This window comes from Gekko japonicus, unplaced genomic scaffold, assembly GCF_001447785.1.
Source record: "Gekko japonicus isolate JY-2015 unplaced genomic scaffold, Gekko_japonicus_V1.1 scaffold82, whole genome shotgun sequence".
NCBI classification, from domain to species: domain Eukaryota; kingdom Metazoa; phylum Chordata; class Lepidosauria; order Squamata; family Gekkonidae; genus Gekko; species Gekko japonicus.
The window spans coordinates 93,372-108,802 of record NW_015174846.1 but is presented as its reverse complement, the minus strand read 5'-3'; the positions used below and the strand labels follow the sequence as shown (position 1 = coordinate 108,802).

The following is a 15,431-nucleotide window of genomic DNA, read 5'->3' as shown; positions in this document are numbered from 1 at the left end:
TAGGAGAAAGTAGCTCCAAGAACTTTTTCCCAGCTGCAAAATGTCTACTTGGGTAAACAATGTATACATTGCTTCTGGAAGATTACAAAGGCTCTGGATTAAGACCTCTGGAAGCAAGCCTGACATCAAGCTGGAGAGATGTTATTGATAAAGTCTCCATGGTCCCAAGTCTTATTCCAGCAGTAAAGATACAGTTAGAAAGCTAAACTGCACAGGATACCAAATCTAGTACTCACATAGGCCCAGATCATACACACAATTAGACCTGCCATAGGCGCGAATGCCGGGTGGATTTAAAGGGTGCGATCATACAACAACATCTGGGAAGCGCCCCGCAGCCATTGGCAACCTGTTCTGCTCCGCTGCAGAAGCGGAGTTAAAAGACAACAGGGAAAATCCAGTAGAAAACGGATTGCGACGGGCCACGGATGGACTTTCCCATGTCTGATTGCTCCAGCGCGCTCTCATGGTGTCGGGATGGTCTGATCAGGCCATCACGGCTCTGTGCCATTGTCCCCCCCCCTCTCAGTTGCACATCATTACAAACTCCATAGGGAGCCCTCAGTGTGGAGATTCGATTAATCGATTCCTCGTTTAAGCGCATTGGAAGCAAATGGCAAAAAAAGAGACTCGCCTGCGGTTGCGTCTGATCACACACTGTCAGGCTGCGCCTGCAGCTTCCAAGGATGGTGTGATCACGCAACTGTGGGTCAAATTCCTCCGGAGAAAATAGCCTTGCTTCCCCCTGTTTTTTCTGGTGCGTGTGATCGCGACCATAGTTTAAGTCACCAGCGACCATGCCAGGAAATCAGAGCCCATTCTTGGCATAAGCAGTCACTTGCAGAGCCGGCTTTATCCTTGGCCTTCTCAGTTAGTCCTGTCCCTTTCCCATCCTCCCGTCCACTTTGTTCAGCTGTAGTCTGAAGATATTTGGATCTCTTTAGAAAGAGCCACTCCTCTTTACTTGTTTGTGGTGGGATCGTGCTTGATGAAGACTACAGCTGAACAAATAGGGGATGGGGGACAGAAGTCGGGCTGGGTAGGTCAGGGCTGAGTCCTTATCCCAACCACTTCTCTTCTGTCATCTGCTGACTTATTTAGAAGCCATCACTGTCCCCGTACAATTGATCTTATCCTTTCTGCTGCCCCTTACAGCTGAACAGTTGAGAGAAGAGAAGAGATAAGTACTGGTTCCAGAGGCTTCGATCCGTGCTAGCAACACAAGTGGGTTCAAAATATTTTTGTCTTGGATAGAGCAGTGATCTGTCCTGGGCACATGTGTTTTCTCTGCTCAGTAAATCAAAAGAAGAGAAATATAAAAAAGAGAGTTCCTGTTTTGTGGTTCCCTAGCTTTGTGTATATGGATGTGTGTCCACTGCAAAAGCTGGATAGGGAGGGGAGCAGCTACGTAGGTTATGCTGGATGGATAGTAGCTTTCTCTCCTCCACCTTTTCTGATATAAAAGTGCCTATTATTGCTTATTTATTGCCAGAAAAGCACAAAAATGGAAGGGCTTCTTTATATAGTAAACATGAGCATTTTCTACAAAAGTGTAAGAAATGGCTTGGGAGACTAATGAGCCATTTTTTATGATGTTGTTCCCAAAATATGAAACCACAAACACATCGTCATCTACTAAAGAGCTCCCTCAGCTTCCTGACATATTTCTGTGAGCACAGTTTAGGGATGCCAGCCTCCAGGTTGGACCTGGGGATTTCACAGGACTATAGCACATCTCCAGACTACAGAGATCAGTTTCCCTGGAAAAAATGGATGTTTTCGAAAGTGGACTCTGTGACATTGTACCCCACTGAGGTCCTTGTCCCCTCCAGGCTCCATGCCTAAAACTCCAGAAGCCCTCGCCCCCCCCCCCATCCCCTGCTGGTGGCAGGGGAGACTTGGCAACACTAGGACGAGCTCTCTGGATTTTTTTTCTTGTATCAGTACTGTGACTTTTAATTGGGTAGTATATGTGTGCGTCTGAGAAATACGCCCACATGAAACTGCTTATTTAAGAAAACAAAGTCCACATTGTTTGTGTGATGTCATCAGTGTTGCCAAGCTCAGCCAGTGGGAGAACAGGTGGGATGGGTGGATGGGGAAAAACCTGGAAGTCAGTCCTTTCTAGGTATTGACAGAAACTCTGTGATTTTACCATAGAATTCCCAGGAATTCCTAAAGAATGCCTAGCCAATGGTGATTTAATTTTGTCTCCATGGGCTGCTGGAGTGCCAAAGGGCAAGGCCTGCGGGGGCTGGTAAATCTCCCACCCCCGGTGGGCACATCCCAACCTTAGGTCACTTATTTTTTCCCTTTATCCATTACTTGCTTTGTGCTTCCTCCTCTTCCCACCCAATTGCCTTTTCTTTCTTAACAATAAATCACTCTGACATTCTATTCAGTTTGGAGCTTAACCTAGCAAAAAAAAAACCCTCTTGTGTTTTCTTACAATAATCCTATGAAATTACTTGTTATTTTGTAGGCCCAAGTATTCAGTGAGGCATGAAAGTTATTTTGTGTATGCTCTGAGGCATTGCTTTCTTAAAGATAATGCTGTTATCTCATTTAGTATAGTTTCTGTGAACAGTGATAACAATATACCAGTATTCCAATATCTACAATTAGCAAGTTTTCTGTTGATAAGAATACACAAGAGTGTGATTATGAACAACTTTGACCTATTTTAATCATTTGATGGCCACCTCTGATGAAAAGGGCACTCTCTCACATTTCTAATGTATTAAGAACAAGTACCACTTGGTTAAAAGTTACGTTAGAAATGGCAAAAGGGGTTTGGTTATGAAATTAACTCAAAGGTTTTGTCCTTTTTAACTGTGTACAGAATTGTCCTTTAGTTTTAGCTTTAGTTTAAGATTAGCTTTAGTTTAAGGAAGAATGCCCTTTAAAATGTTACATCACTGGCATCTTTCCCCAACTAGACTGGGCAGGATATATAATGGATCCAGCAACCTTTGCTGGTTTTGTGATGAATATATGGTGGAAGTGTATTAGGACAGAGACCTTTTGGGAAAGTTTAGTATGCTAAATAGAGCCCTCCCTCCTTAAGGTAAAATGAGCCATTTGTAATTTAAAGGGCATCCCATATTTCAGATACCACAGCTCCAAAGTGTCCTGCCCAGATTTAGAGCAATAACACACATGGACACACATGAAGCTACTATATTGAATTAGACCACTAGTCTTTCAAGGTAAGTATCTTTTACTTAGACTGGCAGCAGCTTGCTCTCCAGGGTCTCAGGTGGAGGTCCAATTACCTACTAATTGGTCCTTTAAACTGGAGATGCTGGGGACTGCATGATACACTGCATGCCAAACAGATGGTCTACCACTGAGCCACAGCCAAAGAACTGAAATAGCTAGATGGACAGGCAACGTAGGGCTGCCAGGTCTTCACGACGTGCTGGTGGGTAATGGGAGGGAGCCTTCTGAGAATGGGGGCAGGGCTCTGCCGCTAAACAGTGATAGCACACGGCAACATCCCTGACATAATGACATCATGTGGACATCGCGTCAGGGACATTGTGCGGCAACACTCTGCTTTAAGGGCAAAATGCTATGGTAAAATTGCCCTCAAACCATAGAGTTTTGCCCACAGTGTTTGGGGGGAGTGCTAGAGCATTGCCCTGGTGAGATGCTGGTGCTTCTGGGTCATGCCAGAAGTAACATCACTGAGTGGTGACAAAGATCACTGCCTCCCACAGTAAGCACCTGCCTCCCCCAATCTCCTGCTGATTAACATGGTGACTGCATGAAATAGCATGCTGGACTAGATGGACCCCTGGTCTGATCCAGTGGACTCTACTTATGTTCTTAAGAAGCAGTGAAACAAGCAGTTGTTACTCAACTTTATATATACCTTCCATCTTAGAAGGTAATCCTTGGTCCATTTTAGTATTCAGCCTGACATCAACCTAGAGGACATTTCACCAGGACAGATGGCAATATTTTTATCCTTTTCAGGCTGAAAATGAATGGTTGATACGCCATCAGAAGGGTGCAGGTGAGCATTCCTAATCCTCTGGCTTCATTCTCAGAACTCCATTTTTTTTTGGGGGGGGGAGCAGCCACCAAATTAGGCAACCATCTGTTGTTTAATGGAGTTTTCAGCTTACTTGCATTTGAAGACGTTATTCCTAGGAGATTTCACTTGTTGTCAAGCAAATCAGTTCTGTTGCCACACAGAATCTTCTTCCCTTAGGCAAGACTCATTATCACTCATCCATAACCCTCCCATTCAGATATAAACTGATTTAGAAAATCTGAAGCTTGAAGGTTATTGCCAAGATAGGGCCCTTCTATTCCCTCCTTCCCAATCCCGGTTACAGTGCCAGAGATAAAGTGTGTGAGCTTGGCAAATTATTGTCCCCAAACAGATGCCTCTGCTTTCCAGCAAAGTGGGGGAAAGTGTGATAAAAAAGAAAACAATGAATTTTGTTTTCATTGTATAGAGGGTTTGTTTGTTTGCTGTCTCACTGGAGCATCTGAAATATTCATAGAGCAAAGTAATCTGAAGCAAACTCAGAGGCCTTTGAAATGGGACAGAAAAAAAATCCATAATTGCAGCATTACAGAGTGCCACATTTTTATTATAATCAGGTAAGCTATAAAACAGCTATATCTAGCAGCCACTTCAAATTCCTTTACCAAAGGAAGGGGTTAAAAAACAGAACAATGGGAATTCAGACGTAATACATACAGTTGCCACTGATTAGGGTTGCCAAAACTGGGTTGGGAAATTCTTGGATATCTGAGGGTTAAGCCAAGGGAGGGTGTCGTTTGGGGAGAGGAGGGTCACATGCAGGATATATGGCATTTTCTCCAGGAGAACCCATCTCTGCAGTCTGGAGATCAGCTGTAATTCCAGGAGATCACCTGGTGTTGCCCTGGAGGTTGGCAACCTCTCACCAATGGAGTTTTGATGAGTAAATGTTATTAGCCCTCATCGTGGACCTGGTATTGTTTGTTTAAATGTTTTTATAATATTTTTTTTAATAATTTTTAAAAATTTTCATAGGTTTCACCCTGGGAACCCTGACTGGGTAGAAAGGCAGCATAAAAAAGTTTTAAAGAAATCAATAAATATAAGAGAAACAGCGCTAACCTGGAACCAGTAATGAACAGACCACAATAAACTAAAGGTAAAATTAAGGTATAAAATTAAGCGTATCCTTCGGTTTTCTAGCGTCCATGTTAATTAAGTTTGTTAGCAGAAGAAGAGCCCTGTTGGATCAGTCCAACTACAGCATTCTTTTTGCACACAGCAGCCAAACTAGGGATGCCAGCCTCCAGGTGGGACCTGGGGATCTCCAGGAATTCCAGTTCATCACCAGATTACAGAGATCCGTTCCCCTGGAGAAAAAGTCATTGAACCCCACTGAGGTCTCTGTCCTCCCTTACCTCCACTCCCCAAAACTCCAGGGGTTTTCTGATCTGGAGCTGGCAACCCTACCCCTACCCCTCTCACCAGTGGCCAGGGAGGACCTGAACACCCTAAGCCAAATAGTTGTCCTGGAAGCACACAGGCTAAGTCCCCTCTGTGATGCTGGAGTCTAGCACTGAATTCAGAAGGGACTTACCCTCCATGCATCTGGAAAACCATCTATGCTCTTGGACATCACTATGTCCATTGGCTAAACTAATAATTTGCCTGGCTGAAGTGGACAAACTCCTGCCCGCACTCTCTATTGTCAAGTCTCATCACAGGAGCAGCAGGAAAAACAATGGGCGGGAAAAACAATGGATGCTATGATGTCACATCTGGCACCAGAAGTTGCATCACAGCACGTGCAATGCTCCCCTTGCCCAAGATGTAGCCTTCTTCTTCCAAAAGCTCCTCAGGAGGCACAGGCCTGGCAACACGCAGCAAATTACACACATTTATTAATCACTGAGTAATAAAGAATCTCCTTCTGAAGCCCTAGGGAGTGCTAACCGCCAGTGCTGGAGAGAAGCAGCAGAATAATAACAAAACTTATTGTTAAAAGTTAAATGTTAGTGAAATGGTGAGGCATTTCATTGTACCTCCCACCACCCTATTTGCAAAAATCCCATTTCGTTCTCTTTCTATTTGTAAATAACAAATTATTTTGAAACGGAGATGAGCACCGCAACCCTAGAGTTGGATTCGACTGGCTTTCGAGCAAGGGAACCTTTACCTTTACTTTAATATAACAATACTCCCCATATGATCAGGGGGATGAAAAATGTAACTTTCTGCTCTTAACAATCACTAATAAATTCTGCATGTGTTTGGAAAGCAGAGCCATGCATTATGTGCTGCTACTGGAAACCCTCCCTCATCACCCTGCAGCTCTATTTCCAATTTCATTTTGTCTTAGCTTGCTTTGGTTTTATTAATTACTTTATTTTACTTCATTTATACCCCACTTTTCTTCCCAATATGGAGCCAATTCAGCTTACATCATTCTTTGCCGTTTTGTCCTCAAAGCAATGCTGTAAAGGAGGTTAGGCTGAGACTGTGTAACTGGCCCAAGGTCACCCAGCAAGCTGCCATGGTAGAGTGAGGATTTGAGGGGTCTCCAAGATCCTAGTCCGATACTTTAACTACTATACCACTGTGGCTCTTGAGTCAGTACCTCCCTTGTGAGGTAATCAACAGGTTCTGAACTTTGACTAAGCTGACAGAAGTGCTGTAGTAGTAGTAGTTTATTGTTACGATCCAATATCAGAATTTAGGTCAACTGGTCCAGAGAAGTGCTGTAATGAATGCTATTTTCTGCATGAAAGCAGTGCATGGGGGGATAAAATACTACCCAACTCTCCTTTGTTCAACTTCCTGGCCTGACTGTTCATAGCCTGCTCACTGCTTGACATCATTGTTCAACCCAAGTATCACAAAGGGCATATGTTTATGTCACCATGCCAGGTAATCAAATCTGCCTGGTTCTATGCTATGGTCAGATGAGCTATTTGATCCATTGTCATTTCTCCTCCCAAACAGATTTGAATTGTACGATCAGATGGCAACATCTGCATCCCATTCCACAAGTGTCAGCCCCCTGTACTCACCCCTGACTTTCATGACACTACAGAAAGTCTGATATTTACTGATCATGCCAGTTTCACAGTGCATCTCTGATCACTCTCTTGCAAAGTCAAGCCATTGGGGAAATCAGACCATTCACTTCTGTCTTTGCCAGCATTTTTTTTTTGCAGTTAGTGATGTGTGCATAGGTGGATATCTGCTTGCTCCATTTCCCCATCCACAATATTTTTAGAGGATTGTGAACCTTTTTACTGTTTTTAGGAAGCTGTGCTTTGTATAAGTTTCCGCGCAGGTCACCAGATCTCTGTTGCAGACTCTTCAGCTTGGCCAGCCCCCCCTCCATATTCTTTGGTAACTGAAGACTCAGCTGGCAGGGCTCAGGTGAGGTGGGAATGCAGCCTCAATCCAAAGGCTAGCCCCTGTTGCTGGATTGGGGGGGATGGGATTAATGATTATGATAGCTGTAAGGCCCCTGAGGACAGCCAGAGAAGGAACTAACTCCCAACCCTCTATGGCAGTAGGGTTGCCAGCCTCCAGGTGGGGCCTGGGGATCTCCCGCTTTTGCAACTGATCTTCATTTGACAGAGATCAGCTCCCCTGGAGAAAATGGCAGCTTTGAAGGGTGGACTCTATGGCATTGTACCATGTGGAGGCCCCTCCCCTCCCCAAACTCCACCCTTTCCTAGCTCCACCCCCAAAGTCTCCAGGTATTTTCCAACCCAGACCTGGCAACCCTACATGGCAGTGAAGCATTGGGTGTTGGGGATCGTGTTGGGGGGCACAGAAACCAAATGGAAAAACGCTGCCCCACTGCATGCTCCATGGTTACTGTGCAGCAAGAGTCTGATCAGTCAACCATGGGGTGAGCACGCAGTGCAGCTGGGAATGGGTGGGATGTCTGAGCCAACCACTCCAGATCTAAAAAAAATCCTGATCAAATTAGAAGCACAGCCACAACAGGATAAGCACACCATCTGACCACAGCGAGGGTCACAAAGCCATTTAAAAATGCAGATAATCTTCCTGCCTTTACTTGGAATGGCCCAACACTTTTGTAATTTCGTACATCCATGGTTCTAGAAGTTACTGAACAGAGGCAGGTACTTTTTGCAGCTGATGAAAGCTTCTGAGGAGAGCTCTCCTCTTTGTCTCAGCATTAATGTCAAATTGACCTACTTTCAGAGTTTCCTGATAATTACGGCATGTCGGACTATACACAAATGAAATTTCAGCTTTTTAAATGGTATGGAAGTATCCTAAAAGGAAAATCATTACCCTACAGATGAGTCAGCCGATCATTCCCAAGTGTATTTTTTCATACATAAAATTATTATATTTAATATTGTTAACTCCATCTTTGTGGAACAATTTGTTTCCATTCAAGCAACTTCTTCTATTTCAGGAGTCCAGCAGCATGTTAAAGACTAACAAAATTTATTCCCATGTGAGTGTTCATGAGTCAGTGCTCACTTCATCCAGATACATCCATAGGAGAACTAGATTGGTTTTGTTTCTACTGCCACTCTAAACATCTCTCTTCGAACTTACTGCTTCTTGGAACTTTGAGTAAAAATATATTCCCTATGGTTTGGACACTTTGTGCATCAAATAAGCTCTGACTCACAAAAGCTCATGTTGGAATACATGTTGTTTATTCTACACTATTATGTTTAGTCTGTCGCGGAATTATGGCCTGGATCGAGTCTCAGTCCCCTACTAAACCTATTACTTTAATTTCTATAGTAAATAGTCTCTATAATTTAATCTTTGCTTCTGTTTCTCAGGAGGCTTCAGGACTCCATGGGTACTGTGGCCTTCTGGTACTGATAACCCTGTACACGATTTTTGCCTTATAGGGTGTTTATACATTCCAGGACATAGTGTCACCACCACTATCAAATTCTTAGAATTTAAACAGATAGAGTGTCAAATAAATAGGGTATCAGAACCTAGCTTCCTTGACTTTCTGAGAGCTTTCCTGACCCCAAAGATAGAAAGAAGGAGAGGGATCTGGGTCGGTACACTGGGTCAGTTCTAATTTAGCCCACGTCACATCCATGGTAGTCCTACATTGTAAGTATGTCAGTAGGTACATTAGCAGCTATAGGTCCAAGAAAGATATATACCTCTGGTTTACTAATGGTTGGGGCTACTCATCAATGCCAAGGGGCCTTGATGCTGTAGCCCGAATATATTCCTTATTTGTCTGGGTGTACGCTGTACATTGAATTATAAGTATCGAATTAAGAATTATGAGTCACTTTTGTATGCTGCCTACCAAATTATGTTTGGAATTTTGGGCTTGAAGTTCAATAAATAAGAGGGTGGTTTTTTTTTAAAAAAAGTCTCTCTTTCCTTATATAATTCTGATCCCTGCCAGTTTATCCCCCCCCCAATAATCAAAGTGGGGATGGGAGTCCATGAAAAGGTTCCTGCCCTCCTAGTTTCCCCAATGTTTTCTATAGCAATTCTATTTTACAGGAGCTATACAATGTTCTGCTCCATATAAACATTAAACAGTAGGGGCTCTTGCACAAAACAGGCCCACATACACACAAATTAAACTATTGCATATACTTCGTAACATTCAGATTTCAGTTCCCTAAAGATCCTAGTTCTCTAAAATAGGACCTTGGAGACTCAGGTTCAAATCCCTACTCTGCCATGGAAGCTTGATGAGTGACCTTGGGCCAGTCAAACACTCTCGGCCTAACCTCGTACACAGGGGTATCTTGGGACTAAAACAAAGGAAAGGACAACAATGTAGCCATGCTGGGTATCCTCTGTCGAGAAAGGCAGGGTACAAATGAGAAATAAATAAATATATAAATAAATAAGACTATAATCTCCCTAGCAATTCTTCTCTTGGATTAGATGTATTTATTCCCCTTTCATTTGTTTGGGTTTTTTTTTTTTTTTTTTTTTTACCTTGTCCTGTTAAAAAGATTAGAAGTGTGACATACTTAAATAGCTGGAAGCAAAGCCATTATACAACAGGCTGCCGATACAGTCAAGCAAAGATTTTAACTGGTAACAGCAGTGATCTGATAACAAAATAAAAGCAGACAATACCCCAGTTTTATATAGTAACAAGTCTTGGAGACAGCTGGAGGAGTGAAGTGACATAAACCTGACGGGCTACTCCACAACAGATTTCCTTTGCAAGGAGTTCAAACAGGACCTCCCAGGGTAAAAGCTGTTACTCATTTAAGGGGGGAAAAAAATCACATTAGGGATGGTCTCTGGGAGCGTAAGCATGCTTCTCACAGTAAACTACATTTTGCAGAGAACCTGACCTGAAACTATGCCATCTATTTTGTGTAAACCACAGGGTATGGAACACCTCCATGCTGAAATAATCTTTTACAGCAATTTACAACATTAACATACCATAGGAATTATTGTGGAAAGCATCTCGATGCGACTATCTAAGCTAGAAACAGAGAAATACATAAGCACTTGGGTAATTTTAAACTCTTCAGCTGTCCTTGTGAATGTCCTGGGATGTACCCAAATACTCCCCTGAAACTGTGGGCCCATTCCTCCTTTACAGTTTAATTTCAACGAGGCACAACAGAGAAACGGAAGAGCAAGTTAGTTTCCACAGCAATGCAGTGTTATCAAAGATTCACATAGGCCTCTGGCTATTGCCAATAGTGAAGACAAATCTACTTCACACTTCTCAAGACTGTTTTGCCTAATCCACAAATTAGCACATTTTTGGTGGATACAACACCAACCATATATTTCCCTGTGAAAGTGATCAACAGTGCACAGTGCTGCAGTGAGAGTCCAGAAAACATAATGCCTGTAATCTCTGAGCGACTGAAGCAACACTATGCTACTAATAGCTTTACCCTATGAACTACTGGTCAGGCTCATATGTGTTCAGGATGAAGCTTAACTACACCATTAGTATTAGACGATGTAATGGTAGTGCAGCAGTGTGAGCCAGAAAAGCAATGTCAAGAACAACCACCTTCTGATCATTTATATCAGAGTGGAAACTTTTTGCACGACTCATGAATGAATACAGAGCAGGGCTATACTTGAAAGGCATTCAGCCAGTGTGGAATCAGGTATTTGGACTTACCTGATTTGGACTTACCTTTTAAAAATATATAATGGCACTGCTTCCTCAGTTGCATTAATTTAAGCCACATAATGCATCATCCTATCTATGGTCCTGACCTGGAGAGCCAATTATTTGATCTCATCAAATCCTGGAAGCTAAGCAGGGTCAGCTCTGGCTAGTATTTGGATAGGAGACCTCCAAGGAATACCCAAGTCATGACATGGAGGCAGGCAATGGCAAACCACCTCTGAACATCTCTTGTCTTGAAAACCCCATGGGGTTGCCATAAGTCACCAGTGACTTGACAGCACTGTTGACCAACTATGCTTATCAGTAGCAATTATGGGTCAACCTTCTTCAAATACCTGTATTTCAGGATCTCAGTTGACTTCTGTTATGTAAATTTAAGACCTCTGTGAGCCTCTCTGGTGTTCAATATATGGAAGGAGGTACTGGGATTTCAATGAAACAAACAGTTCTAAGCATGGGAGTTAGGATGGCAGCTACAAGTTGCTTAATGTGTCTCAATCCACATGGCTCCAGTATGTGTGTGACTACTGGACGTGGTAGGGTTAAATGCAGGGGTCTTTCTCACCTGGGTATTACATGGCCAAGAGGGGAGGGACAGTGACTGGGTGGGAAAGAGACATGCAATTGGCTTCATGTATGTGGTTCCGATGTTCAAGTGCTAACTGCAGCTTTATGACATTCCACTGTGGGGAACTGGCTTCCATGCTGCTGCTGGTCGACCCGTCCACATGAAGGGAATCTGGGCCCCAGCTGATCTAGTGGTTACATTCACATTCTGGTTAACTGCTTCTCCAGTACGCTTTAACCATTTATGCATTTTAGATTCCACTGTTCCCCCCACAACAACAGTTATTCACAGGTCAGCTGTTCTTTCAGTGGCGTAACAGTAATGCCACTAGAGTCTATGCAGAAATGCTTAGCAATCATTTCAGACACCATTATGAGCAGCAGGGTAAAATATCTACCTATACCTGAGCATTAAGCGGCAACATTCTGATTACAAGATGATCTACAAAATTACCCTACAGAGCAAATATAGAACCCACCTGCTGAAATCTTCTTAACTACACTGACAGTTCTAAAAATATAAAGATGTAAATTTTGTAACTCAGTTCATCCATTTGCAGGCAGTAGGAAAAAACAAACAAACAGGAGGTGTTCTAAGTTCAAACACTAAAGTGGGGGAAAGGAAACATTTCTTCAAGGGATGCTCTTCAAGACAATGTGAAAGTTTAAAAGTGGTGACTGTTCTTTTGTGGTGGATGGACAGAAAATATGCATTCTCAGTTGATTCTGCTGGCTGTCTACTATATTCTAGAAACAATTCCAAGATTACTTTTATGGAGTTTGACCAGGGTCCAGCACACTTCCAAGGGCTTACTCAAGTTGTTGGGGTAATCAATTCAAAGTTGTTTCCTAGCCTGGGAACTCTTTCCTCAATGAGGCTATTCACAGCTTAAACACTTCTATCTTCTAGAAGTTCTTGTCAACCAAATTACAAAAACAAGACTCATACTCCATTGTCAAAAGCAAGATTCATAATTAATATAGCATAAGCAGCATAAAAAAGAATACCTCTTTTGATCAACTGCAGCTATGAAGTCAAAATACTACAGCACATCAAAAGAGACCTAAATCCAATTCTGGAGCATAATGCTACTTTCAGAGAATCAGTGGGAAATAAACCAATTGTGGTACAAGGACAACCCTCTAATTTAAAGCTTCTGCTAATGTGCAATGAGAACTACATGGTGGGCTTGCATCAAGGTGCTTGCAAAAGTGCAAAGTGCAAGCTACACCTTAGGGAACCTAGTTCCGCCACCCACTGCATCCAAGATGCTTACACATGTGATTCTACCAACACTGAGTATTCTCTACAAGAAGAACTAAAAACTCATCTATTTGTGGGAAAGAATGATTCATTAAAATTACAAGCCATGAATCATTAAAATCACAAGCAATGTATCATCCCCAACTGCATTGTTTGACTATGCAGAATATAAATACACATTCTTTATTAGAAAATTATTGAATTGAAAATTCCTTATATTTTACTCATTAGCACATCTCACTATTTCTTTTACTGTTTGTATACTTAAATCAGAATCAGTTATATGGCTGACACCACAAACAATAGCAGAGAAAAGGAGTCGGCTTTCTCATCCGCTTATTCCATCCTGATTTCATATGTTCCAATATCTGACATAGAAATAAAGGACTGAATGCATGGTAATGAACAATATAAAAAGCAAGAACCCTGTCGGTAAAAATCAACAAAGTAAAAAGTAAGGCAAACGCACTGTGATCAAGATACAACGTTACTGAATATTAGAAATATATATGATAATGTGGTACAAAATCACAAATAAATATGTAACCTCAAAATGAATCAAACTTGCCTATATGTACAAATGATTAAAACTTTAAATAAACTTATAAATAATAAAAAACTGTTAGCTAGCTGCACTTAGAGACAAAACCTTAGGGACAAAACCCAGGGGCCATCAGAAGGTCCACCAGCAGGGCCAGAACTCCAGGAGCCATCCCACTCTTGCCCTCCAAGCACCAAGAAGACAGAGCATCACTGCCCCAGACATAGGAACATAAGAGAACATAAGAAAAGCCAACGCTGGATCAGGCTAGTGGCCCATCCAGTCCAACATTCTGTGTCACACAGTGGCCAAAGATACCAGGTGGCATCAGGAGGTCCATGAGTGGGGCCAGAACTCCAGAAGCCCTCCTACTCTTGCCCCCCAAGCACCAAGAATAAAGAGCATCACTGCCCGAGACGAGATGGAGGATGGGGGGGTTCCTTGCCTGGGCCGCATGGAGCAGGCCAAGCAGGCAGGGACCGGGGGGGAGATGTTTCCCGGGGCGTGTGGCTCCGCACACCTCCACACACCTACAGGAAGATGGGCCGCGCGGAGCGGCTGAGGCAAACAGGGACGGGGGGAGATCTTCTCCGGGGCGTGTGGCTCCACATGCCTCCGGGAAGATGGAGGACGGCGGGGGGAGAGATCTTTCCTGGAGCGCGTGGCTCCGGGAAAGCTTAGGACGGGGGTGGGTTTTTGCCTGGGCTGCGCGGAGCAGCCCAAGGCAGGCAGGGACGGGGGGGATTTTTCCCGGGGTGCACGGGAAGGTCTGGGTTGGCCCTGGGGCCTAACGGAGGCTGCTGGAGCAGCCTCGGCAAGGCAGAGACCGGGGGGCAGTGTTCCCTCTAAGCTGAGTTAGTGTGAGCTAGCTCACAGTTTTTTAGCCTCCGGCTCACACATTTTTGTCTCAGCTCAGGAAGGATGGCTCCAGAGCCAAACAAACTGATGCAGCAGCCACATCGCTTGCTCACAACTTTAATGCTAGTAGCTCACAAAGTAGAATTTTTGCTCACAAGTCTCTACAGCTTAGAGTGAACATTGCCGGGGGGGGGGGGAGGAAGCCGACTTACCCTCCTGCTTCTTCCTCATTCTGCAACAGAATGAGGCTGGAACATCAGAGCATAAGAACATAAGAGATGCCAATGTTGGATGAGGCCAAAGGCCCATCCAGTCCAACACTCTGTATCACACAGTGGCCAGAAATACCAGTGCCATCAGGAGTTCCACCAGTGGGGCCAGGACATTAGAAGCCCTCCCACTGTTGACCCCCCCCAAGCACCAAGACGACAGAGCATCACTTGCCCCAGAGTCCCTATCTATACCGTGTGGCTAATAGCCACTGATGGACCTCTGCTCCATATGCTTATCTAATTCCCTTTTGAAGCCGTCCATGCTTGTAGCCGCCGCCACTTCCTGTGGCAGTGAATTCCATGTGTTAATTACTCTTTCAATGAAGAAGTACTTCCTTTTATCCGTTCTAACCCGACCGCTCAGCAATTTCATGGAGTGCCCACGAGTTCTTGTATTGTGAGAAAGGGAGAAAAGTACCTCTTTCTCTACCTGCTCTATCCCATGCATAAGCTTATAAACCTCAATCATGTCTCCCCTCAGTCATTGTTTCTCCAAGCTAAAGAGCCCTAAGCGCTTTAACCTTTCCTCATAGGGAAAGTGTTCCAACCCTTTTATCATTCGAGTTGCCCTTTCCCCAAAGCTATAATATCCTTTTTAAGGTGTGGTGACCAGAACTGCACACAGTATTCCAAATGAGGTCGCACCATTGATTTATATAGGGGCATTATGATATTGGCTGATCAATTTTCAATACCCTTCCTAATAATCCCCAGCATAGCATTGGCCTTCTTTATTGCAGTCACACACTGTCTCGACATTTTCAGTGAGTTATTTACTACAATTCTAAGATCTCTCT

The 15,431-nt window shown here is 43.5% G+C and overlaps 1 protein-coding gene across 1 annotated transcript in view; it reads right to left on the bottom strand.

The window, feature by feature from the left end:
* HCN1 (hyperpolarization activated cyclic nucleotide gated potassium channel 1) overlaps positions 1 to 15,431 on the bottom strand; it is a 122,874-nt gene that overhangs the window by 94,654 nt on the left and 12,789 nt on the right. The window lies entirely within an intron of this gene.